Source organism: Mirounga leonina, unplaced genomic scaffold, assembly GCF_011800145.1.
Source record: "Mirounga leonina isolate KUSES-001 unplaced genomic scaffold, KU_Mleo_1.0 Mir_205, whole genome shotgun sequence".
Lineage (NCBI taxonomy): Eukaryota > Metazoa > Chordata > Mammalia > Carnivora > Phocidae > Mirounga > Mirounga leonina.
Window position 1 is genome coordinate 615,781 of NW_023270515.1, and position 26,055 is coordinate 641,835.

General features: G+C 45.4%; 1 non-coding gene across 1 annotated transcript; it reads left to right on the top strand.

Annotated features, from left to right (window-relative positions):
• The first annotated feature begins 23,768 nt into the window (after nt 1-23,768).
• Nucleotides 23,769-23,899, top strand: LOC118026160. The gene has a single exon (XR_004683484.1). It is a non-coding gene; the product is annotated as a small nucleolar RNA SNORA63 (small nucleolar RNA).
• The last annotated feature ends 2,156 nt before the right edge of the window (nt 23,900-26,055 follow it).

Sequence of the window (26,055 nt, forward strand, 5' to 3'; positions counted from 1 at the left end):
TTTAGGGGAGAAAAGAAAGGATTCTAAGGAAACCAAAATTGCAATAACATAAACATGTTTTGGAGGAGGCAAAGAGTACAGTGTCACATATCATGGGGTAAAATACTTGATCCTTTAAAAAATAGATGAAGCCTAGGGAAATATAATGAAGAAAGCAGGGGAAATTAAACAAATATAGAAATGAGAAAGGGCTAACATAGATAAATTTCTGGCAAATATAATCAGGAAAAAAATGGGCAAATAAGAATTTAGAAATGAGAAATTTCAAGAAAAGAGAGTAAAAAGAAGGAACATATAATCAAAAAATAATGTAGGATACATATCAACCAATCGTAATGCCTAGACCTAAATCATAAATAAGTGAAGAGCACTGGAGAAATGGGAATTCTAACTGGATATTTGATGATGTTCAGAAATGATTGTTAGTGCTTTAGGTAAGTAGTGACATTTTCCTTATTATTTAGACTCCCTGTCTTTCACAGATACATGCTGAGATATTTACAGATGAACTTACAATGATGGGATGTGTTCAGAATAATGGAGGAAGGGCAGTGAGTGAGCACATGAATGAGGGGACAGACAGTATGAAGTTGCCCACCAGGTGATCAGTATCAAAGCCAGAGGATGGGAACGGTAGGACCTTGTACTTTTCTCTCAAATTCTGTTTAGGAAATTATGTTATTCTATTTCATGCAAAATATAATACAAAATTTTTTTTAAAGGGGGCAGACAATTTTCTGGGGTATTACCAAAATTGACATAAGAAGAAATTTTAAATGTCAGTAGATGACTAACCACAGAGGAAACTTAAAATACATTTGACGCATCTCAAAGATTTCTTTCAAAGTTTTAAGGAATTAGATTATATCAGTTATTCCAAAGCATAAAAAAAAAAAAGGAAAGCAACGTGATCTATTTCATGAAGCGACATTAACCCCAATTCCAGCATCTAACAGAGAGAATTTTAGAATAGAAGAAAGAAAGAAAACTATAAATTGGTCTCACTTAGGAGTAATTTTAAAATCCTAAATAAAGTAACTGCAAAATAGGAGGGGAAGAATGAAGGGAAGGAAATCGGAGGGGGAGACGAACCATGAAAGACGATGGACTCTGAAAAACAAACTGAGGGTTCTAGAGGGGAGGGGCATTGGGGGATGGGTTAGCCTGGTGATGGGTATTAAAGAGGGCACGTTCTGCATGGAGCACTGGGTGTTATGCACAAACAATGAATCATGGAACACTACATCAAAAACTAATGATGTAATGTATGGTGATTAACATAACAATAAAAAATTTTTTCAAGTAACCACAAAATAAATGGTCTCTGAAAAGAATTTTCTATCATGATCCAGGAAAATGTGCCTTAGCTTGGGATTGCAAAAGGATTCAAGATTAGGAAATCTGACTTTCTGGTGCTCTATGTCAGTAGCCCCCGCCTGAAACACATTCCTGAATTTTAAAAAATCCTTAGGGAAAATTAGAACTAAAGGTTACTCCTTTCACATGATAATTATATAAACAAGTAGCCAACATCTTACTTAATAGTGAAACACTGAATTATTCCTATTACAGTCAGAAACAGAGCAGGTGTGTCTGCTTCAACTATTGCTAGTTCATGTTGCTTAAGAAGGTATGACTCATGTAATAAGATCTGAAAGAGAAATATGGGCTCTAACTACTGGAAAGGAGGAGACAAAGATGTATATATACTAACAATATACAATTCGATAACCAGAACCCTTGAGGGAATCCACTCTGAGACACTTAGAATTTGAAAAAAAAGCTTAGTAAAAGGTCCAGATCCAAAAAAAAATTGATAAATATACAACAGTCGATAGCATTTCCATATACCAACATGACCAAACAGAAAATATACTCTCCTGGGCAGAAAAGATTTAATTCTTACTAACAACATGAAGTAAACGATAAACTTGACTGTGATACAACACGAACATAATAGGCAAACATCACACAACCACATGATGAAATGTTTTGCAGCAGTCAGAAATTTATAATGGTGTGTGAAAATCATTCTGGAAAAAAAAACAAACAAAATAAACAAAATGCAGAATCTGTAAGCATATATTCGGTATGATTCTTTTTTGGAGAATACAAATTTTTATATGTAGGCCCAAAAAATAAAAAGGAAAAAGACTGCTAATAAACCTAAGAGATTTTTTTTTTTTTTAAGATTTTATTTGACAGAAAGCGAGCATAAGCAGAGGGGAGCAGCAGAGGGAGAGGGAGAAGTAGGCTCCCTGCTGAGCAGAGAGCCTGATGTGGGGCCCATACCAGGACCCTGGGATCATGACCTGAGCAGAAGGCAGATGCTTAACCGACTGAGCCACCCAGGCTTCCCTAAGAAATTTTAATAATAATTATTTTTGTAAGATAGATTTTTAGACCATTTTTGTATTCTCTATACTTTCATGCTATGTTATCTACAACAAGCCAATATTACTTTTGAGGTCAGAAAAAAATTTAGTGCATTGAATTGTCTTGAGTTTAAAACCAGTCAACTGACTTCACTGGCTATTTGTAATTTTCAAAATTCAAGATTGTGCTTCTCTGAGTCAAACTGGGGATGAGAACTTCTCTAGAACGTGGGGTAATTAATACCCAAGAGCAAAGAATCTGGGACAAAGTTCAAATGGATGAGAATGGAAATATTTCTCTGGCTTTCCTGAGCTGGCCAGTCTGCCTAGAATCTAATTTAAGAATATGAAGATGACATCATTGCAGGTGTTCTTTCAAAGTAGAACATAAATTTATAATGTTTTGGCTGACAAAATTGGAAGGGAGACAAGATTTTAAAAGCCTTGGATATTCTCTGTCAATGCTTACCACCTTTATCTTCAAATAGAAGTATTTATATTTTTATTTCTGCCCCTTAGGCTCTGGTTCTTGGTTAAGAAATGTCTCATAAACTGCAGAAGGAAGGAAAAGCATAACATGATAGTACATAATGTTCTATTTTTTAAGACCATAAACATTTTAACTTCTAGAGGGACCACCTATCATGAAAACATCAGGTCTTCCTGTCTTATAAAAATTAACTATAAAGTTTATTATAGTTTCCAAACTCAAGTAGTATATACCAGATTGGCTTAAAACATTCAGAAATAAATATCCTGGATGTTTGTGAAAGGTCAACACACTGGAAAGAAGTGATGTCAAATTCAAAAACGGAACAGTAAGAGATGCTGTCAATCAAAAAATTAAACACCTAAACTTGACTGAATTATTTCAATAGAATCAACAAGTTATGCCACTCAACAGGCCAAGACTAATACTTGCTGATAACCCAATAAATATTTATTAAGTACCTGCTATCGACAAGAAATTACATGGCAGTGTAGAGAGAGTTGATGAGATATCTCAAGGAATTTGGGGAGAAAAGAGAAGTACAGAAACAAATAGTAGAACTCCTACAAATTAGTGTGAAAACCCAAGTAATTTTAAACATGGGCAAAATCCTTGAGCAGACACTTCCCCAGAGAAGATGTACGAAAGGTCAAAAAACTTAAGATTCACCGTACATCATGAACCTCTTATGGTGACTTGCAAATACTCAAAAGAGGGGAACTGTAAATCTAAAAACATAACTACTGTGCAAAATAGAATATTAGAAACACCAGATGAAGCGAAAGAGAATGTTTCAAATGAGGTTTAAAATGACAGAAATGCCCCGCCTCCTGAAGAATAAAACCACAGCAACTAAGGGTATTACCCATCCTACAGTCACTACTCCTCAGAGTCTGGCCCCATTCACACTGGGGGAAGGTGACGTTAGTTCTGTGACCTGAAGTGAACATGCGGAAAGATCTACTGGAACACCCAATTGCTTCTTTCAGATACACCCCTTAAGAGCCTTTCAAAAATTGTACCTCACTGTCCAGTGTATTTCAAATCAAGATCCTTTTTTGGAATATGAGTGATAAAAATAAAGAATGGCCTTAGAATACGGTTTGTACATTTCAGGCAATAGCAGATGTGAGTGAATTTCCATGTGTTTACAACATTGGTCTTCAACCCTTTCCCCTGCCTTAACATGTGTGAGGACCAGGACATGTGGACAGCGACCTTCTCACACATCGGTACACCTGCCTCCATAAGACAGTGGTGTTCTAAAGAGGGGAGCCATGCGAAGACCTTCTGGGGGTGGGGGGTTATGATTTACAGCTCCTGTTCCCACAGAGGGAATGCCATCACTGATTAAACTAATCAAACATCAAGATGCCTATTGTGGTTTTCTTTGAGGCCCAAGGCCATCCTTGATCCTTCTCCTTCTCCCCAACACCCTATGTGGTCTGCCCATTCCTTCTCTGCCCTGGCCTCCCATTACCCTCCCCTCACTCAGGTTCTTCCACACCGACCTCCTTGCTATTCCTGGAACATACCCAACGTTCCCGCCTTTGCACCTTTGCAGTTTCCCATTTGCCTGAACACTCTTCCCCAGATGTCCCAATGACTAACTCCTTCACCTCTTGTAAGCCTCTTCACAAAGGCCATTCTCTTAGTGGGGCTGACCTTGACCATCCCTATTTAAAATTGCAATCTGTCCTCCCACTGGCAAGTTCTATGGCCTGCTACCCTGCTTTATGTTTCCTTTTTTCCAATGCACTCATCACCTTCAACATACCTTGACATTGGCTTATTTTAGTATATTTATTACCTTATTGTACTTTATTTATTGTTTATTATACTATTATCTTATTATATTTATTGTTTATTGACCTATCCCCTGCTACAGTGTAGTGTCCCATGTTTGTTTTATTCATCGACATCTTCTAAGGACCTAGGACCCTACCTGTCACACAGCAGGAGTTCAAAAAATATTTATCAAATGAATAAATGTGTATTTTTCATGCTTCTCTAGCTAACATAAACTATGACTGTAATATTGCCATTGTAAGCATTTCTGTCCTCATCTCTTCCCTCCACCAACCCAACCCTCCATTCAGGGAAGATTTATAAGTGATGTGTTGAAAAACTAGATTAGTGAGCTGAGTGGTCTGGAAAGCCTCTGATGGCAAATATAACAGAGAACAACTGGGAGAGCAGCTCTTGACCCCCCATTTCCCTATCCTATGAAATCTGTGAATAGTTGTGTCTACACAAGGACAAGGTCTCCAGCCCCATCTTGTTATCTCTTTCCTCCTCTGCTTCGCTTACTTCAGTGTAGCCCTTACCCAGCCAATATAATAACGGAACAGATCAAAAAGCATTTGAGTGAGTCTTTTCTTTTTTTTTAAATTTTTTATTGTTATGTTAATCACCATACATTACATCATTAGTTCTAGATGAAGTGTTCCATGATTCATTGTTTGTGCATAACACCCAGTGCTCCATGCAGAACGTGCCCTCTTTAATACCCATCACCAGGCTAACCCATCCTCCCCCCCCCTTCCCTCTAGAACCCTCAGTTTGTTTCTCAGAGTCCGTCGTCTCTCATGGTTCGTCTCCCCCTCCGATTTCCCCCCCTTCATTCTTCCCCTCCTGCTATCTTCTTTTTTTTTTCTTAACATATATTGCATTATTTGTTTCAGAGGTACAGATCTGTGATTCAACAGTCTTGCACACTTCATAGCACTCACCATAGCACATACCCTCCCCAGTGTCTATCACCCAGCCACCCCAGCCCTCCCACCCCACCCCCCACTCCAGCAACCCTCAGTTTGTTTCCCAAGATTAAGAATTCCTCATATCAGTGAGGTCATATGATACATGTCTTTCTCTGATTGACTTATTTTGCTCAGCGTAACACCCTCCAGTTCCATCCACAGCGTTGCAAATGGCAAGATCTCATTCCTTTTGATGGCTGCATAATATTCCATTGTGTATATATACCACATCTTCTTTATCCATTCATCTGTCGATGGACATCTTGGCTCTTTCCACAGTTTGGCTATTGTGGACATTGCTGCTATAAACATCGGGGTGCACATACCCCTTCGGATCCCTCCATTTGTATCTTTGGGGTAAATACCCAGTAGTGCAATTGCTGGATCATTTGGTAGCTCTATTTTCAACTTTTTGAGGAACCTCCATACTGTTTTCCAGAGTGGCTGCACCAGCTTGCATTCCCACCAACAGTGTAGGAGGGTTCCCCTTTCTCCGCATCCCCGCCAACATCTGTCGTTTCCTGACTTGTTAATTTTAGCCATTCTGACTGGTGTGAGCTGGTATCTCATTGAGGTTTTGATTTGGATTTCCCTGATGCCAAGCGATGTTGAGCACTTTTTCATGTGTTTGTTGGCCATTTGGATGTCTTCTTTGGAAAAATGTCTGTTCATGTCTTCTGCCCATTTCTTGATTGGATTATTTGTTCTTTGGGTGTTGAGTTTCATAAGTTCTTTATAGATTTTGGATACTAGCCCTTTATCTGATATGTCATTTGCAAATACCTTCTCCCATTCTGTTGGTTGTCTTTTGGCTTTGTTGACTGTTTCTTTTGCTGTGCTTTTTATCTTGATGGAGTCCCAACAGTTCATTTTTGCCCTTGCTTCCCTTGCCTTTGGCAATGTTTCTAGGAGGAAGTTGCTGCGGCTGAGGTCGAAGAGGTTGCTGCCTGTGTTCTCCTTTAGGATTTTGATGGACTCCTGTCTCTGAGTGAGTCTTTTCTTGATGTTGGATTCCAATCAATCTGAAAAGTCAAGTAGAATAATGTCATTGGCTTTAGTTTCTCATGTGTGGTAGATAAATTGGTTCATCTCATTTAATGGTAAGGAGAAGACTCATTCAGTCACCCTTTAGAAACTGGGGTTTTATGATTCACTTAAGGAACCACCTGGTAAAAAGTGACAAAGAAGGAGGATAGAATCTAATGTACTACTAGCCCCATAGAGGATGAACAGCAGAGGTTGTTCAGGACTGAATGTGGCTCTGGGTTTTACATTGTCCTGCCCCATAAGAAATCAGGCATTCCTGGATCTTCACTGTGGTGCTTCCATTAGCATGCATCCCCTCCTGTCAGTTGGTCTTTGCTTCTGTCTAGGCATCTTCTTGCTTTTCTTTGTGGTACCAACCAACTGATTTCATCCATGTCTCCAGGAGAGAGAATGTGACCATCCTTGCTAACTGCTATGGTCCCTGCTTAGGACTTCTTTTATCTTGCAGCTTCTTATAGGTCATCACTCAGCCCACAGAGTAGCTGCCCTTGGTTTGGGCCAGACACCGAACCAAGCTTAACCTCTCCAAGGATGGGAATTGTGGTATGGGACATTGTGATGATTAAATTTTATGTGTCAACTTGACTGGGTCATGGGGTGCCCAGATATTTGGTTAAACACTATTCTGGGTGTGTCTGTGAGGGTTCTGGATAAGATTAACATTTGAATCAGTAGACTGAGTAAAGCAGATTTCTCTTCTTAATGTGGGGGCCCTTATTCAACCAGCTGAAGATCTGAATAGAACAAAAAGGCTAAATAAGAGGAAATGCCTCCTGCCCAACTGTGTGAGCTAGAACAAATATCTTTATATATAGATATACATAGATATAGATATATAGATATATATCTTATTGTTCTCTGGAAAATTCTGACTAATATAGACATGGTCACCCACGAACGAGGAACAGATTAGAGCTGCTTCCCTCAGCTTGGCTTTGGGCTGAGCAGTTGCCTTCACAGGGGGCCTCCATGGCAGGTGTGTGAGTCACAGCCTCAGCGCACAAAACATGGCTGCTTGAGCAAGCCAGGGGATCCAGTGGGCTTCTGTGTTTGACCATAGCTATGCCCAGCTCTTCTTTCAAGAGCATTCTCCTCAGGACATCTGGGGCTGCTGCAAGCTCACTACACTGCCCCAAATGCCTAGGGCCCCAGACTCTGAGTCTTCAGTGCCCCCTGGGAACATATTGTCCCTGCTCCTCCTGCCAATGGTCTAACTCCCCAGTCTTGAGTTTGGGGAGGATTTTTATAGCCTAACATGGAAATGGCAAGATCTCAAAACAATCCTGCTGGTTTCTGGTAACTCCCCAGCTCCCAGATGATGGCAACTAGAAAGACCCAAATCTCATTTCCTCAAGGTCCAGAATGGAGTTTGATTAGCATCAAGAGAATGCAGACACCAAGATGTCCATCGACAGATGAATGGATAAAGAAGATGTGGTATATATATACAATGGAATATTACTCAGCCATCAAAAGGAATGAGATCTTGCCATTTGCAATGACGTGGATGGAACTGGAGGGTATTATGTTGAGTGAAATAAGTCAAAAAGAGAAAGACATGTATCATATGATCTCACTGATATGAGGAATTCTTAATCGCAGGAAACAAACTGATTGTTGTTGGAGTGGGGGTTGGGGTGGGAGGGATGGGGTGACTGGGTGATAGACACTGGGGAGGGTATGTGCTCTGGTAAGCGCTGTGAATTGTGCAAGACTGTTGAATCTCAGATCTGTACCTCTGAAACAAATAATGCAATATATGTTAAGAAAAAAAAAAAGAAGAAGAAGAAGGTAGCGGGAGGGGAAGAATGAAGCGGGGGAAATCGGAGGGGTAGACGAACCATGAGAGACGATGGACTCTGAAAAACAAACAGGGTTCTAGAGGGGAGGGGGGTGGGAGGATGGGTTAGCCTGGTGGTGGGTATTGAGGAGGGCACATTCTGCATGGAGCACTGGGTGTTATGCACAAACAATGAATCATGGAACACTTCATCTAAAACTAATGATGTAATGTATGGGGATTAACATAAAAATAAAAAATTAAAAAAAATTAAAAAAGAGAATGCAGACAGTACTCATTGGCCCCAGAGAACACCCACCTGCTCTGGGGCTCCCCTCGGAGTGTGGAGGGTAAATGCAGTGACCACGTATACGGAAAGGAAAACAAAGGTTCTCGAGACTACATGAAGCCTAAAAAGTTCCATGGCATGTACCCGCATCCATAAATATTTCACTTGGGGAAAATGAATAAGCATCGGGCTCATCAATTCGGAAAACAACCTGTTGACCACCAGTGAATTTCATTTCACATGCTGTACAGCAGGGGCAGAAAGCTACTTGGTATGAACAGGACCCCTTGGTGTTTGTTTCCAACAAATATTTGCTGAATGCCTACTATGCACCAAGCTTCATGGTTAAGAGCAGGCCCCATCCTGTTGCTGTTTTCATTTCAGTCTCTCTGTTTTGTCTCTAACTTGCTGGAAGCTGCAAGGAATTTAGTGCTCAGGACAGGCCTGCACAGGTCCAGAGGAGTCGGCTGAGTCTCTGATTCGCTTTGCCATCCAAGAATAAAAATAGAGGCTGATCCATTAAAATGAGCCTGGGAGATTAAAGGATTTCTAAGCCCAAACAAGACCCAAGATAAGCTGCCTACGTGTGAGCGAGGAGGTGTGTGGCTTCCAGGATGCCAGCAGAGTCCGGGAAGGGCCCCTGCAGCCTGAGGAGACATGCCCTGGTGGCCTCTCCTCTCCAGAAGTCCTGCCGTACCCAGGCCACGCGGAGTGGCAGTGTGCCGGCCAGCCCTCTCATGGGCTCTGCCTCTAACCTTTACATGCTTGGTGATTCCCAGTTAAAAGTCACCATTGCTATTGTTTAAAGGTCCCCTCTACTCATCACAAATGCCTTTAATAACCAGGTTACTCTCCCGCCTTTGCTGAGCTTGGATAGCTCCCCTGTCCCCTACGAGGTTTGGATTGGGTGATTCCTCTGTTTCACCAGGGATTTCCTGTCTTCTCAAGGGCTCACCCATCTTGGCTTAGAAAAAAGAGAAATACTGACTGGGGGAGCAGGACCCCTTTATGCCAGGTGGTACCTGCAGACGCATCCTCCGCCTGGTGCATGTAAGGGGCCACCGCACTGTGGGAGCCTGTCCCCTACACGGGACCATGCGCCCATGTCCCAGACAGCATATCTGGACTGTGCGGGTCCACTGCCTCTCAAGCAGCCAACCACGAGCAGAGATGGAACGACAAACCATGAACCTTTTTGTTGTTGTTGTTGTTGTTGTTGTTTTTCAGGTTTTAAAGAACCAACTACTAAACCACTTTTGCCTTAGAAAGACACCAAATTTGGAAGCAAGAGGACGTGACTTCCAGCCCTCCCCCTGCCCCCCATCTGTCCATGTTAGCCTGGACAGCCTCTCAGCCTGTTTCCTCACCTGCAACTCATAGATAACACTCGTCATCCTACCTCGCAGGGCTGGTAACGGAATGTTCCAGATGGAAGATGCTCCGAGTGCACACTGTGCACAAGCCCATTTGCGGTACTAATATTGATGAGAACTCCTGTGTAGTGAGCACCCACTGGGCACCTGCCATTCTGCCAAGAACTCTGCGTGTTTTATCGCACAAAACCCTCGACACAGCCCTGAGACATCACAGGTACATAAATATCTCCCCTTAACACAGAAGACCACCTCTTCACACGGTGAGGCCTTTCCCGTGGACCCACAGCCAGGAAGACAAGGACTGGGACCCAGGAGCCCCCATGCCTAACACTGCGCCGCACTGCTCCCCACTGAGGAATCAATGAATGGACTCCCTTACTGAACAGGTAGGGAAACTGAGGCTCCAAGAGGAGAAATGATTTGTCCGTGTCAATCTGGACAAAGTCACCAGACCCGAAACCATGTCCTGTTCCCAGGCCAAGATCCTTTGGCTGTTCGGACTTTCTCGAGAAGAAATGCTACTCAGATCAGCCCTTCTGCCGTGCAGTCTCAGCGCTGATGTGGCCATCTGGTTTACCCTGGCTCTCCCTTCACATCAGGTGATCTACCCCACTGTCTGCAAATCTCACCTTTCCTGGACTCTCCCTTTCTTAGTATACATGCCACCCGAGTGACACGCTCAGTGCTGTAAATGAGGGTGTCATAGTGTGTTCTCAGGTCTTACTGGAAGTGCCGCTGTTAAAAAGTCTAGTAAACAGCCAGCCCAGTGAGCGCACGTCAGCAGCTCTGCTCCAGGGCTCTGATGTCAGCAAAGGCAGGGCCCAGGCCTCGGGCCAGAGCCCTTTCCAGCTGCCATCCTGCCACCGGGCCAGCCTCGCCTGCCCACATCTGCAGGATGAGATTGGCCAGCACCTCACAGCACAGACCTGCGGGCTTCTGGAGCTTCCAGATTTCCTGGGGAAAGCAGATTCATGCTCGAAATTGGGACCTGGGAGTCATTCCCCTTGAGAAACGACATTTGGCTGAGTGGGAAAAGTGGGCCAGAACATGGGTACTGATCGGATCTCTGAGACCCGAAACTGAAATTGCAAGGAGTGGTAATAAATAAAATGCTAAAAGCATTTATTTTGTGGCTGGGTGATCCAGCTCTGAGGTCTACGCTGTCCCATTTGGGGTCTCCTTGCCAATTCTTGACGAAGGAGAACAGTTTGCTCATAAAATCATAGTTCAACACAAGTTCATAGCAGGCTAAATAATTTATTGGAAGAAAGATGTGAAATTTCCTCATTAGAAATGTGAGGCTGGGGCTCAAACTGGCTTTTTAAAAAATCACAATAAGAGGGGAGCCTGGGTGGCTCAGTTGGTTAAGCATCTGCATTTGGCTCAGGTAATGATCCCAGGGTCCTGGGGTGGGTGGCTCCCTGCTCAGTGGGGAGCCTGCTTCTCCCTCTCGCTCTGCCCCTCCCCCTTGCTTGTGCGCGCTCTCTCTCTCTCTCTCACAAAAATAAACAAAATCTTTTTAAAAATCAAATCAAATGGGACGCCTGAGTGGCTCAGTCGGTTAAGCGTCTGCCTTCAGCTCAGGTCATGATCCCAGGGTCCTGGGATCGAGTCCCGCATCGGGCTCCCTGCTCCGCGGGGAGCCTGCTTCTCCCTCTGCCTCTGCCTCTCTCTCTCTCTCTATCTCTCAGGAATAAATAAATAAAATCTTTTTAAAAAATCAAATCAAATTAAATCACAGTAAGAAAGAAAATGAGGGGACTAAGCCATGAAGACTATTAACAGTCTGAATAGACTGAAAGGAGGCTTTTCCCCTTGATCTGAAAGGAGGCTTTTCCCCTTGATCTGAAAGGAGGCTTTTCCCCTTGATCTGAAAGGAGGCTTTTCCCCTTGATCTGAAAGTTTACCATCCTTCAGCCCTGCAGAGGACACTGCTGTTGGGAAGCCATAAAAGTGGGTGTAGTGGTAAGTTCTGAATCCAACTGTTAATAATAACAGAAGTAATCAAAACAGCTACTATTTATGTAGCCTTAATCCACTAAAACGTCAGCTCTTGGAGGCAAGAACTTTGTCTTGTTCCTGCAAGACAAAGTCCAGAGTAGTCCTTGGCAGGTAGCAGCTCCATGTCTATGGCTTGGAGGGATTCGTGCGGGCATGAATCCCTATGTACCAGACACTGTACTGGGCACTGCCCTTGTATTATTAATGCTCATTCCACCTTATGAAGCAGGTCTAATCCCCATTCACAGCTCAGAGCACTAGGCTGACACACATTTCCTTCTTGCACTTAATCTTTTTTTTTTTTTTTAAGATTTTATTTCTTTATTTGACAGAGAGAAAGAGCACAAGCAGGGGGAGTGGCAGGCAGAGGCAGAGAGAGAGAAGCAGGCTCCCCGCTGTGCAGGGAGCCTGATGCGGGACTCGATCCCAGAACCCTGGGATCATGACCTGAGCTGAAGGCAGACGCTTAACCGACTGAGCCACCCAGGCGCCCTCTTGCACTTAATCTTAATGGTCACGAGAATATCCTGGAAGAGCCTGGGCTTCCCCGATGCCAGCCAGTCCTGTGGCTGGCGCCGCAGCGAGTCAAGTTTAGGATCACAGGGTGCTTGCTGAATGATTCTTCTTCATGCCTGTTCTTTTGTTTTGCGAGTTCGGGGTGTCCCTGTCCACTAAAGTGCTTTGGAATGTGTGATTCCGGTCTCCAAGGGGCTTGAGCTCCAGCTCCTTCCAATGCCTCCCACCCTGAGGACCGAGGCAGTCCCAGGCTCAACAGAACCGACAATAAGGAATCCTATGTGTGAGTCCTGCCACACAGAGCTTTCCCGAAGCAAGCCCTCCCTCCTTATGAAAAGCATATGTGCTGCCGAAGCGAGCACTTTATGAAAAGCAGTGACACTTGTCACTCACACCCACCTGGGCCTGGCCCTTTATTTGCATTGAGCAAGGCAGGGAGGAGTGTGGTATCCAAACAATTTAATGGTGTCACCTGGCCTTGGCTGTCTGTGACTTCGGTACGTAACTACTTTCGTGTCAGAAGGCCTTCCCTTTCGAACATTTGCCTCTACGGAGCCAGACCCGCGCCTTGGGGTCCCCGCATCCATTGGGGTCACTAAGAAGGGACCACTGACCTTGAGAATGCCACAGGCCATCTCCAATATAAGTGAGGCCACCCACCTGCCTGGCCCCACACCTGGCCAACTTTGGCAGAGAAGGGGCCATCCATGCTAAATGTAATGGTTTTCAGACCCTGAGCCAGGAAGCCGCCACAGGGCTCCCTTCCCTCCTCCCAAAGCTCTTAGGGTACAAAAGGCAACCCCCCCAACCGGCCTCACCAATCCCGGGCAGAGCCCAGCCCTGGGCCTGACCAGTCACCAAGGGCACCTGGCTGGGATTTCAGGAAGAAGCCAGCTTCCAACGTCGACTTCCAATGGCTGTGAATCACCCCATCTGATTCAGATGCAGGCTTGCAGGGACTTAGAGATAGAGAGCGGGTTGCTTCAGAGCAACCCCCGATTGCCTCAGCGGGTAATTTACCTCTGGGAGTTTCAGGTGCCAGAGAGAACAATGCATTGCCTATAAAGTCTTTAAACCCAGCCAGCAGCAGGCTGACCTTGGCTGGCAGTGCCCAGTGAAAGCCGGGAGGACTCCTGGGGTGCCATGCCTCCCCCATGCAACCCTCCTCCATACATGAGAAGGGTCTTCAAGTCGCTACTTGGTCCCCGCCCACTGCCCTGGAGAAGTGGGCACCTGCCTTGATGCTCCTCACCAGGCCTCTCCATGTCCCAGAGACTTTTACTGCCACCAGATTCCTCCTGCCCTGGGTGACAATCCACCTCCTCACAACTCCAGCCACCCTCCAGGTGCACAGGGCAGAAGCCAAGTCCCTTGGTCAGGCGATGTTCCTTCACATTTGTGAAGCTCTTTCTGTCTTCCCTGGGCTTCCTAACACATCATGGTTCTGGAACACTCCACCATCCTGTCCATTCTCCTCCAGCCTTGCTCTTCTTGGTGGCCTTGTTCTCAAAACATGGCAGCCATTCCAGCGGTGGTCTCACCAGTGTCACCTCCCTTGTTTCGGCCACCATACTCCTATTATTAATATCATCGAAAATCACATTGGCTCTCATGGAGGCTCAACCAAACGGAGCCTCATGATGAGATTTATTTATAGTCGACCAAGACCCTTTTAGAAATGGCACTGTCTGGCTTCCTCTTCCCTAGCTGGTAGCTGCTCTGTTGGGTTTGGGAGCTAAATGTCAGACTTTGCATTTGTTCCTCTTATATTTCTTCTTTTAATTTGGCCTGTCGCTCCTTCCCCATCATTCCTGGTCATTTTCTGTCATTTGCAAACCTGTTACAAAGGCCTTCTGTGGAGTGACCCAGAGTATTATTTAAAAAGCAGTTTGAGTTACAGATGGACCAAACCAGGTTAGCCCACAGCTTGCTTTTCTCTGCCTTTTTCAAAAGGTAATATGAGGCTGCTTGTTCATTGCTTTGCTAAAATGCCTGAAAATGTTAGAGCCAGAGGAGATGTTAGAGACCACGTGGTTGAAGCCCTTCACTTTACAGATGAAGAAACTGAGGCCAGGTGAGGCAAAGGGATGCTGAGTCCATGCAGAGCCAAGCATCCTGACCCAGGCATCCTTTGGTCACGTGCTCAGCAAGGAAATGATGGGCACACTGCACCAACTCTACTGGAAGCTTCCAACAGTGGACAGCATAACGCCTGCCCTTGTTGGGGAGAGGCTAGGCAGGTCGGTAAAGCAAGACCACTTAAAAGCCACATTGGCCCGGCCGCTGATGAACTATAAACAACCTGCGCTCCCGGCCCTAGGGCGGAATATGCCCCAGCGGTGAAAAGAAAGGAAGCACTGACATGTGGACACAGATGAATCTTGACCGCGTTAGGCTGAGTGACAGAAAGCTATCACAGAAGACCACATATGGCCTCCTTGCATTCAGGCGAGTTGTCCAGAACAGGCAGATCCATATGGAGAGAAGCAGTGGGTGGTTTCCAGCGCCTGGGTCTGCAGGGGTGGTGGCGAGGGACTGCCAGGGGGCCCTGCATTTCTTGGGGAACATAATGAAAATGTTCTGGAATTAGTGGTGATGGCTACACACGTTTGTGACTACACTCCCAACCACTGAATTGTACATCTCTCAGTGGTTTAAACGGTGACTTTTATGGTATGTGAACTCTGTGTTTTTCAAGGCCAGGGGGACCCTTCCTCTCAGGGACAGTGGGAAAGAAAGGAAGTGCCCAAGAGGGAACCCTCTCTCTGTTCCCACGCCGGTGAGGAGGGCCACCAGGGCGGGGACTTCTCACAGCAAGGGCCGGGGTCCTCCCTGCAGCCCCATCTCCGTGCCTTTGGTGTGAAGAGGGACAGGATGCGGTCACCTGCTGTGCACCCTCGCCCCCCTCTGCCCCCCCCACCCCCGCGCACCCAGGCGCTGCTCTACTCCCACCCCCTGCCCCACCCCCTGCCCACACACGGGCTTCCCGCCGCGGGTCCCTGGGTAGGCAGTGCGCGGGGCCAGCGGGCTGCGGGGCGAAGCCCACCTACCCAGAGCGGGGTAGGGGTCCGCGTTTACACCAGCCGACCCCCGTCTGGGCTCAGGGCGTAGCCGGATGAAGGCGGGTACAAATCAGCACCGAGAAGCTCAGAAGCAGCACTCTGGGCTTGTTTAAAAAAAAAAAACAAACGACAGGCGCCTGGGTGGCTCCGTCGTTAAGCGTCTGCCTTTGGCTCAGGTCACGATCCCAGGGTCCTGGAATCGCGCCCCGCGTTGGCTCCCTGCTCAGCGGGAGGCCTGCTTCTCCCTGTCCCACTCCCCCTGCTTGTGTTCCTGCTCTCGCTTTGTCTCTGTCAAATAAATAAATAAAATCTTAAAAAAAAAAAAGTTGGAATCCCTCTGTCAGTTGGAAGTGAATTCCTTTCGTGCTGGCTTGACTGATTCCGCGTGGGCGGCGCAGCTCCTGGAGACCTGCAGGCCCAACGAGGCGGTGTTCCCAGAACAAAAGTTCACGGCTGCTGCCCCCCGGCCGCTCCCCCCCCCCCCCCCGCCCCCAGGGCTCCGGCCCCTCCCTCTGCGGGCTTCTCTCCCCTCCCGGGACCGCGCGCTCCCCCCACCCACCCCCAGGGCTCCGGCCCCTCCCTCTGCGGGCTTCCCTCCCTCTGCGGGCTTCTCTCCCCTCCCGGGACCGCGCTCCGCAGCCCCTGCACCGCGGCGCGAGCCACGTCCGCACGGCGCCCCCGCGCCACACACAGCACACATCACACAACCCCTGTCACACTCTCTCTCTCTCCCTCCCCACTGCATTTTATCCTGAGTGAATGAGAGGAGTTATTTAACTTATTCGAGCCAGTCAGGCTTCCAGAAAAAAAGGAAAACACGAAGGCCCACACTCTTACCAGAAAGACTAGGATGCATGGTCTTGTCCTTCTTAGCAAAATGAGGACCAACTTTTACGGAGCACTGGTGTCTTCAAAGAGCTTCACAAACATTAACTAATTAAGCTGCCGCCCCCCCCCCCCCCACCAGCTGCTGAGGTCTGTGTAAAGCACGGTTGTCTGTGGTACAGATGAAGGAAGGAAGGAAGGGAAATGGCCGGCCCTGAGGCACAGGGCGAATCCAAAATGGGACAACAGCCCCAGAGCTCAGCTCCAGGTAGACCAGCCAACACGCTGACCTCTCTCTGCGAAGGGAGTCAAATTAGGACAGAAGGTGGGAACCAACTTTCCAGGTGCTAAAGGGTTAAGAAAGGAGGAAGGGTGGCTGGCGGCTGGTGGCTGGTGACATGAGGTCACCTCCAGCTGACATCCTGCCCTCACAGGGGGCACAGTCCGATGGCTTCCTGCCTGTCACCCAAGACGGCCAAGCTGAATAGGCCAGGTTGGGCACAGGCGGCTGTGAGGCCAGGATGGGCCCAAACTGCCAGTGTCCACGGGGCCGGGGCAGCCACCACTTCTGCTCTCTTCACCCGGTGCTGGCAGATTCAGGCCTCAGAGAGGCTCATGGACTTGGTTCATCCATTTCTCATTTATGGGAGTGATTCATTATTGCCACATCAACGCACCTCACTCCCGGGCAAGAGTTTTCCAACACATCGCACTGACAAATCTTTCTGTATCTGAGAGAAAGTGCATACACTGTGTGAATTCACCAGTGGGATGGAAATTCTTTCTCAAGTGAAAGAGTTTCGAAGACCTGTATTTCCGTGTGGGCTTTTTCTGGAAGGCTGACCCTGGGCAGAATCTCTCCCCCCATTCAAACCCCTCCATAGAAGCAAGCATCCTTCCTCTCTGGGAAGGAGTCATGCACAGCAAGGCTTAACTTCAAAAGACCTGGTCCTTGGACCTGGAAAGAAGTGCTAGGCTCATTGTCTTATCATGGAAAATAACATTACTTAGTGGAGGCACCTTCCTCCATCTTGGCCCCATCACTGCCTAGATCCACCCATCTAGGAAGAGGTTTGAAAGAGGAACTGCCCAACTCAAGACCAAGGACAACAAAAACAACACTGGCTTCTTTATTCATAGCTTGGGCTAACTGCTCGTCTTAGGTCTCAGTGATTATTTTGGCACATAATATGAAGCACAGAGAAATACATTCACCTTTTTTTGTGTGTGAGGGCATTAAAGAGAAGATAAATCTGAAGGCAAAAGAGACACAGAAACAGAAGCACCTAGATACACCTTATAGAAAAACTTCAGAAGAGAAAATGAGAATTATCTAGGACTTTGTTCTGAGCCCTTCATGGGAAATCTTACCCATTTTTCATTTTGCTTAAACTGGGATTTTTTAATGAAAGCCATTTCTAAAATGCTGCTGTGGACATTTTTGTAGTAGGCATGAACTCAGGGCAAATGTGTCATCTCAAAAATACAGTTTAACCAGGTGAGTTATATTTAGGTCAAAGTGATTTGAAATGCTAGTTTAAATTAACTTTGATAGTCTCTTGCTAGGAACAATGTGAACACGTATCTGTACGAGGTTAAAAGGTACATGCTGGGTGTTCTTAATCAGTAGCTGTTGGTAATGGTATCAAGAGTTCAAATTCTGTGTCTGCTATTTACTCACTGAATGACCCCAGGCTAATTCACCCCTTCTAGACTCAGTGTTCCCATCTCTAAACAAAGAATACTTACCCCTCACAGGCTGTTATAAGACTTCAATGAGATGATGTCTACAAAACTCTAGTTCATAGGAAGCATTTCTTTGCCCCTGGATGTTTTTTTCCATAATTAATTTTATGCACCTTAGAAAATCAAATGATGACAAACTAATTCTAAAATTTATAGGTAGAGGCAAAAGACCCAGAATAGGCAACACAATATTGAAAGAGAACGAAGCCAGAGGACAGGTACGACCCAACTTCCAATACTTACTGCAAAGCTGCGGTGATCAAGACAGTGTGTTATTGGTGAAAGAATAGACAAACAGATCAATGGAACAGAACAGAGAGCCCAGAAATAGAGTCAACTGATCTTTGACAAAGGAGCAAAGGTGGTACAATGGAGCAGAGATAGTCTTCTCAACAAATGGTGTTGGAACAACTGGACATCCACATGCAAGAAATGAATCTAGACACAGACCTTACAGCCTTCACAAAAATTAGCTCACACTGGATCATAGACCTAAATATAAACTGCAAAACTATAAAACTCCTAGAAGATAACACAGAACACCTACATGACCTTGGGTATGGTGATGACTTTTTAGATACAACACAAAAGGCGTGATCCATGAAAGAAATCATTGCTAAGCTGAGCTTCATTAAAATTAAAAACTTCTGCTATGTGAAAGACAATGTCAAGAGAATGAGAAGACCAGCCACAACTGGGAGAAAATATCTGTGAAAGACCCATCTTATAAAGGACTGTTATCCAAAATATACAAAGAACTCAAGAACAAGCAAACAACCCAACTAAAAAATTGGCCAAAGAGCTTAACAGACACCTCACCAAAGAAGATATACAGAGAGGAAGTATGAAAGCATGTTGCATATCCTATGTCATCGAGGAAATGGAAGTCAAAACAATGAGACACCAGTATATACCTATTAGAATGGCCAAAATCTGGAACACTGACCACGCCAAATGCTGGTGAGGAGTGAAGCAATAGGAACTTTCATTCATTGCTGGTGGGAATGTAAAATGGTACAGCTACTTTGGAAGGCGGTTTGGCCGTTTCTTATGAAATTGAACATACTCTTACCACAATTCAGTAAATCACACTTTTTGGTGTTTACCCAAAGAAGTCGAAAAACTTAGGTCCACACAAAAACTGTCCACGGTTACAGTGACTTTATTCATAAAGAACAAAACTAGGAAGCAACCAACATGTCTTTCGGTGGGTGACTGGATAAAGAAACTGTGGTACCTCCAGACAATGGAATATCATCAATCACTAAAAAGAAATCATCTATCAAGTCTTTAAGAGATCTGGAGGAACCTTGAATGCATGTTACTAAATGAAAGAAGCCAATCTGCAAAGCCTTTACACTGTACGTCTCCAATTGTTTAGCATTCTAGAAAAGGTAAAACTGTGGAGACAGTAAAAAAAAAATAACGGTTTCCAGGGGTTGAGGGAAGGGGATACATAAGCAGAGTGCACAGGGTTTTTAGGGCATCCCCTCCATGGTGAGTATGTCATTACCTTGTGTTATTTATTGCACTTGGCTTTCTTGCACTTTGCAGATGCTGCATTTTTTACAAAGTGAGGGTTCAAGCCTTCAGTGGGGGGAGTCACTGCAGATGGGGTGGAAACAGAGAGCTAGAATCAGCTGTGGAGCCTGAAGATGGGACTGAGTTGCTGCAATCTCGTGATAAAACTTGACCGGATGAGGAATTACTTCTTATGGATGAGCGAAGAAAGTGGTTTCCTGAGATGGAATCGACCGTTGGTGGGAAATACTGTGAAGTCTGTTGAAATGGCAACAAAAAATTTAGAATATCATATAAACCTAGTTGATAAAACAGCCGCGGGGTTTGAGAGGATTGGCCCCAATTCTGAAAGAAGCTCAACTGTGGGTACAATGCTATCAAACAGTGTCACGTGCCAAAGAAATCATTCATGAAAGGAAGAGTCGATCGATGCATCGGGACTTCATTGTTGTCTTATTTTAAGAAATTGCCACCGCAATCCCAGCCTTCAGCAACCACCACCCTGATCAGTCAGCAGCCCTCCAAATCAGGGCAAGAGGTTTCAGCCAGCAAAAAGTTATAACCTGCTGAACGCTCAGATGATGGTTAGCATTCTTTAGCAATAAAACATATTTTTAATTAAGATGTGTACATTGTTTTTTAGACATAATGTTATTGCATACTTAGATTACAGTATAGTGTAAATGTAACGTTTATAAGCACTGGATATCCAAAAAATTCATTTGACTCATTTTATTGCGATATTCACTTTACTGCAATATTCACCTTTTTGCAGTGGTCTGGAACTGGACATGCAATATCTCCAAGGTATGCCTGTATCCATTTGTCAAAATCCATAGAGTATGCAACACCAAGAGGGAGTTGTAATGTGAACTATGGACTCTGGGTGATTATGTCAATGTAGGTCCATCGATTGTAACACATGTCCACTCATGTTGATAAAGGAAGTGGCTGTGCGTGTCGGGAGTGGGGGCAGGAGGTGTATGGGAAATCTCTGTATCTTCCCTTCAGTTTTCCTGGGAACACAAAAATGCTTTAAAAACTAAAGTCTTAATTTAAAAAAAATCAAATGATGATTTGGTTATTTTACTTAGTGGAGCTAATCCCAAGGATGTCTATAAGGTTATTGAAATTTGTATTTTTGTTTCCTAGATCTTTTCATTAGAAATAAGGATTGATAACAGATGTTGACTACACTTATGGTGGTGAGCATTGCTAATGTATAGACTTGTGGAATCACTGTGTTATACATCTGAATCTAATATAACAGTGTATGTTGATTATACTTCAATAATAATTTTTTTAAAAAGAAGTAAGGATTGATGAAAGAAAAAGAGGAGGTTAGGGAAGGAAGGAAGGAAAGAGGAAGGGAGAGAGGGAGGGAAGGAAGGAAGGAAGGAAGGAAGGAAGGAAGGAAGGAAGGAAGGAAGGAAGGAAGGAAGGAAGGAAGAGGGAGGGAGGGGGGAGAAGATGATGAGCCTATGTTCAGCAAATAAGCATGAGTCCTTAAACTAGAGCTAACCCTACTTCATCCTAGCCTGTTCATCGACCCGTAAATCAGAAAGAAAGGAAAGGCCTTCCCCGCTGTTTGTTTCCTCACTCACTTGTGCTTGCAGACACTTCCCCTGGACAAGCCATGGCCTGCTGCACCCATTTATGAAGCTCTTCTTGTTCTGGAAACACTACACTGAATAAATACTCCTGGAATTAAAAATATGTAAAAGCACCCAAATAGTAAAAATAACTAAAGAAAGAACTGCATTATACACAGTAAGAATTAGCTCAGTAAATATTTGTGGAATGAATTCTAGCCCTGAATGACATCTTTGGGCATAATGTACTCCACCTTCCGTGGGGCTGGCTGCCGAACTCTGACCCCATGTCAACTTTTTGTGTTCCTGTTGTCACTGCACGGACAGGAACTGCCATTTCACGTCACCTGCCTTCCAGGGTCTAGAGTGCATGTTGCAGACCACGTCCATCACAGCCTCTGCTGAAAAGGTATATTCCAGACCACTCCAAATGCCAAAGCCAGAGTTCTGAACAGATGCGCGCGTTGTAACTGACTTCTTCGGGAGGGAGGGGGAGACAGACGGGCTTCTAGAGAGGGGAGCGAGTGGGAGCAGGTGGGATTCCAGAGCCAGCTTGGGGGTAGGTAGAGCGGGGGTGGGGTCCAGTCTCTCAGGAGGGATGGAGTCAGTGGGGGAGAGGAGGGACAGGCCAGGGCCCTCATGTCATTATTTTTCAAAGTGAGAGCCTTAGAGAGGGTGTTAAAGAGACAACAAATCTGTTACTTTGACTTACAAAGTCAACCAGTTGAGAAACCAAAACAGCGTAATAACTATATTGGCAGGAGGGAAGAAGAACAGATGGACGTCTCTAATTTTTATGACAGAAATATATAGATATTGCCATAAATGGGTATTTTTTAGGAGGTATACATATATATAACTTAGTAACCCGGCAGGGATTACCACAAGGATCAGAAACAGTGACAGTTAAAGATTGCATTTACAAGGGTTATTTCTGCAGAGCTAGATAGGTGTGGAGAGGGTAGGGCTGGGAAATTCTTTCTTCCATGATAAACCTTCCTCCACGGTCAATACTCCCTGAGCCGTGTCTTGCTTACACAAGAAAGTTATGATCGGTGTTCAAAGGGGGCTCCTCACGCTGGGGTGTCAGCCCTGCTGGCTTGAGGGCCCATGACAGTGCATGACGGGAACCTCCCATGGGAGCCCAGAACAGCTGCTAGACCTCGCCAGCACCAGGGAACGCTACGCCAGGCACGAACAAATGAGTAAATCATAGAAGAAGAGTCTGTCTCATAACACATGTTATTCACATAAGAGGCAACGCGGGCCATTTGATAAGCACAGGAATATGCCCTCCTTGCTCGGGGCCCTGGCCAAGCCAATACAAAAGCAAAACTGGCTGTTCCAGGGTGACACAGTCAAGCTGCTTCTCTCTGATACTCCTCCTAACTCCTGCATCCCCTCCTAACCTATTCTAATCTTAAAAATAAGAAATTGGTATTGAAAATATTGAACAATACATCAGACACAAATCATTTCCCAAAGTGGCCTTGGCTGGCAACACCACCCTGGTGCTCCCTGGAGTGGCCCAGGGATCATTTCATTTAGACCCCACAGAAATCTGCACCAAGGACAGATGCCTCAACTTACAGAACCTTCCAGCAAACCTTAGTCCTTTTGAGACTTAAATCAAGATCCTCAACAGAAAAAGCTAAGACAAACACAAACAACAACCAGATTCTAGTTTTCAACCAAGCTCAAAGAGCCTTTGTCAAAGCGAATCAAAGCTCTCCCGGTAGCCAGCTCATTAGGTTTAATCATCAACTGTGCTTATCAGATCCCTGATTTCTAAGTACCTTGAAGACAAAAGGTGCAAAAAAGAGTCCTTGTGTGCTTTGGAGATTGATTTCAAAGCAGGCCTTGAGGTCACCTGCAGAGATGCTTTAGGCAGCAATTATAAGCAGGAAACAAAATGCACTCATTTGATTTCATAAAATTGGACAGGACCCCTGATGCAGACCTACCCTTGAAATCTAAGCGTGGCTGGAAGCACCAGTTCACACATCATATTTATCTGGGGGTGGGGGGAAGGCAAAAGGTTGGGGCCTCCTCTGACCCCCCTGGAGGTGCTCCTGAATTGTGATAGCTGGGCTGAGACCAGAGGGGACCTGTCAGGCTTACCTGCTAGAAACAAATGCTCACCTTGCCGTCCAAGCTTCTGGAAAAAAGGGATCCCTTGGATTGTCTGAGTTTGGCTTTCCTTGGCCCATTCTGCATTACAATTTAGAGATGTGGGGTCTTTAGGTGGCGTTTAACTCAATCAGGGTGACGCACTTGATATATCTGAGAGTCAGGACCCAGATCCACGTTTCTAGTTCCATTATCCTATTCTGGGGAGAGCAAGCAAGAAGACCTACAGGTAGGTGATGATAAGAAAGAGTTAATATTGATGCAGGATCTAGTTACAATGTAGCTATAAACTGCTGCCTTGTCTTTGCCCCCTGCTCAAAATAAAGCTTTTACCTTTCTAGCCCTGTCCGCCATGATGCTTAGCAGCCAGGGATGCATGGTCTCAGACATGTTTACCAAGTAAAACACTGACTTGAGGGGCGCCTGGGTGGCTCAGTCATTAAGCGTCTGCCTTCGGCTCAGGTCATGATCCCAGGGTCCTGGGATCGAGCCCCGCATCGGGCTCCCTGCTCAGCGGGGAACCTACTTCTCCCTCTCCCACTCCCCCTGCTTGTGTTCCCTCTCTCGCTGTGTCTCTCTCTGTCAAATAAATAAATAAAATTAAAAAAAAAAAAAAGAGTTAATATTATTATCAGTGAAATCTGCAGTAAAGCCCTTGATTTGCTGTCACCCTGAAGCTAGCCAAGGCATGGCATCTGATTGAAAAACCAAACAACCCAGAAGGCAAAGAATAAGTCAAAAAGCAAATGAAGTCTCTCCCAAAGGCCAAAGGAAGATTCCATCACAAGACACTGTAAACCTTCTTCCTACCTTCTTTTTCCACTCTCTCTATATCACATTTCAGTTTTTAGAGACTCTCTCCTCCCCAAACTTTTCTACCCTCTCCCAGGATGCTTGTATTACTTTCTCTCTCCCTTTTTCATACAACAGCAGTTCTCAAAGCTTTCTGTTGAAAATCCCACCAATTTCTCCCTTTCCGGGACTTGCTCTCTGTTCCTTCCCCTGTACTGTACCAAAAGATCAAGACCCAGCAGGTATTACAGACTGGGGGAGGGGGTCCCTGGAGGAGGACTGAGATCATGCGTGCATGTATAGTATGTAATCCCTGAAACGCCTTTGATACCATGTTGATGACCTACTATGTGTTACACACCACATAAAACTCCTGAATGTAATAGGTGTCTAAACTGGGGTGTTCTAAGTATGCGCTGAGGTCACTGTTCCAGGGAGATGTGCCTTGATGAGAGGGTTTGACAATTAACTACATTTGGACAATGTGTTATCCCTTACACGTCTCCTGGAAATGCCCAATGCACATTAAATTTCTGATAATTCCTGTGGTAAATATGCATATTTACCATTGGTCAACCTGGTGTTGCCCTAACTTACTTGATCACTAAACTTACTCAGTTGTGGGGAAAGAAGTCGTAATGTCAGCAGCACATTTGACCCACACAAATCTAGAGAACAGATGCTTGTTCTGTGTTTGCAGGTGCTGGAGAACAGGCGGGTCTCCACCCTGATTTATTGCATATTTGTGGCAGTGTAGATACGGGCTTGATTATTCTTTTTTTTTTTAAAGATTTATTTATTTATTTATTTATTTATTTGAGAGAGAGAATGAGATAGAGAGAGCATGAGAGGGGGGAGGGTCAGAGGGAGAAGCAGACTCCCCGCCGAGCAGGGAGCCCGATGTGGGACTCGATCCCGGGACTCCAGGATCATGACCTGAGCTGAAGGCAGTTGCTCAACCAACTGAGCCACCCAGGCGCCCCTGGGCTTGATTATTCTTGATGGGGAGGTTTTATTCCCCAGGCATAGAAGACGGGTAAAGATGAGCCAATAAGACAACTCAGTGGTGGCTTTAGAACCGAGAGAGAAACCCATGATGGGACCCCAGCAGTGCTGGGGGGAGAGGGAGCCCCTGTGAACCCCCCGGGGAAGGCAGAGAGGGGCAAGTGCCTCAGAGATCCGAAGGTCAGACCCGAACCCAGAAGCTAGCCCTGGCTTGCATGGGGGCAAACGTGATGTAAATCCACAGCACCACACTGAAGCCCTACATTGAAGCTTGCTCTAGACTCTGGCTGGTAACTAGAAACAGAAAAGTCAGTAAAGCAACTCGGTGCTACTGGATGAGATTTATCCTCAGAAATGGTTATGACTTTCCAAAAGCCCCCAGATCCTTTTGTTTTCTTTCTCACACTCCCTTTCTCCACCAACCCCACCCCCTCACTCAGCAGCATGGTTTCTTAAATCAAATAAACTTAGCATGATTGTAAGACCCGGAGAAGGTTGGCGAGCCTGACTTGCCTGAAGAAGGGAGTCCCTTCCAGCCTGGAGCCAGCCCCGGATAACCGGCATCGGGGCTGCTATTTTGAAAGGCGGCTTTGAGATATGTGGCTCTAGGCATTTTGTTATTTTGCTGTTTGCTTTTGGAACTTCTTGAAACAAACCTCAAAGAAGAGAAAACTCCTGTCTGAAACAGATTCCTTTTAGGATCCAAGAAATGACTCACACAGGCTGTTTTAGCATTTATGCTCCCCGTT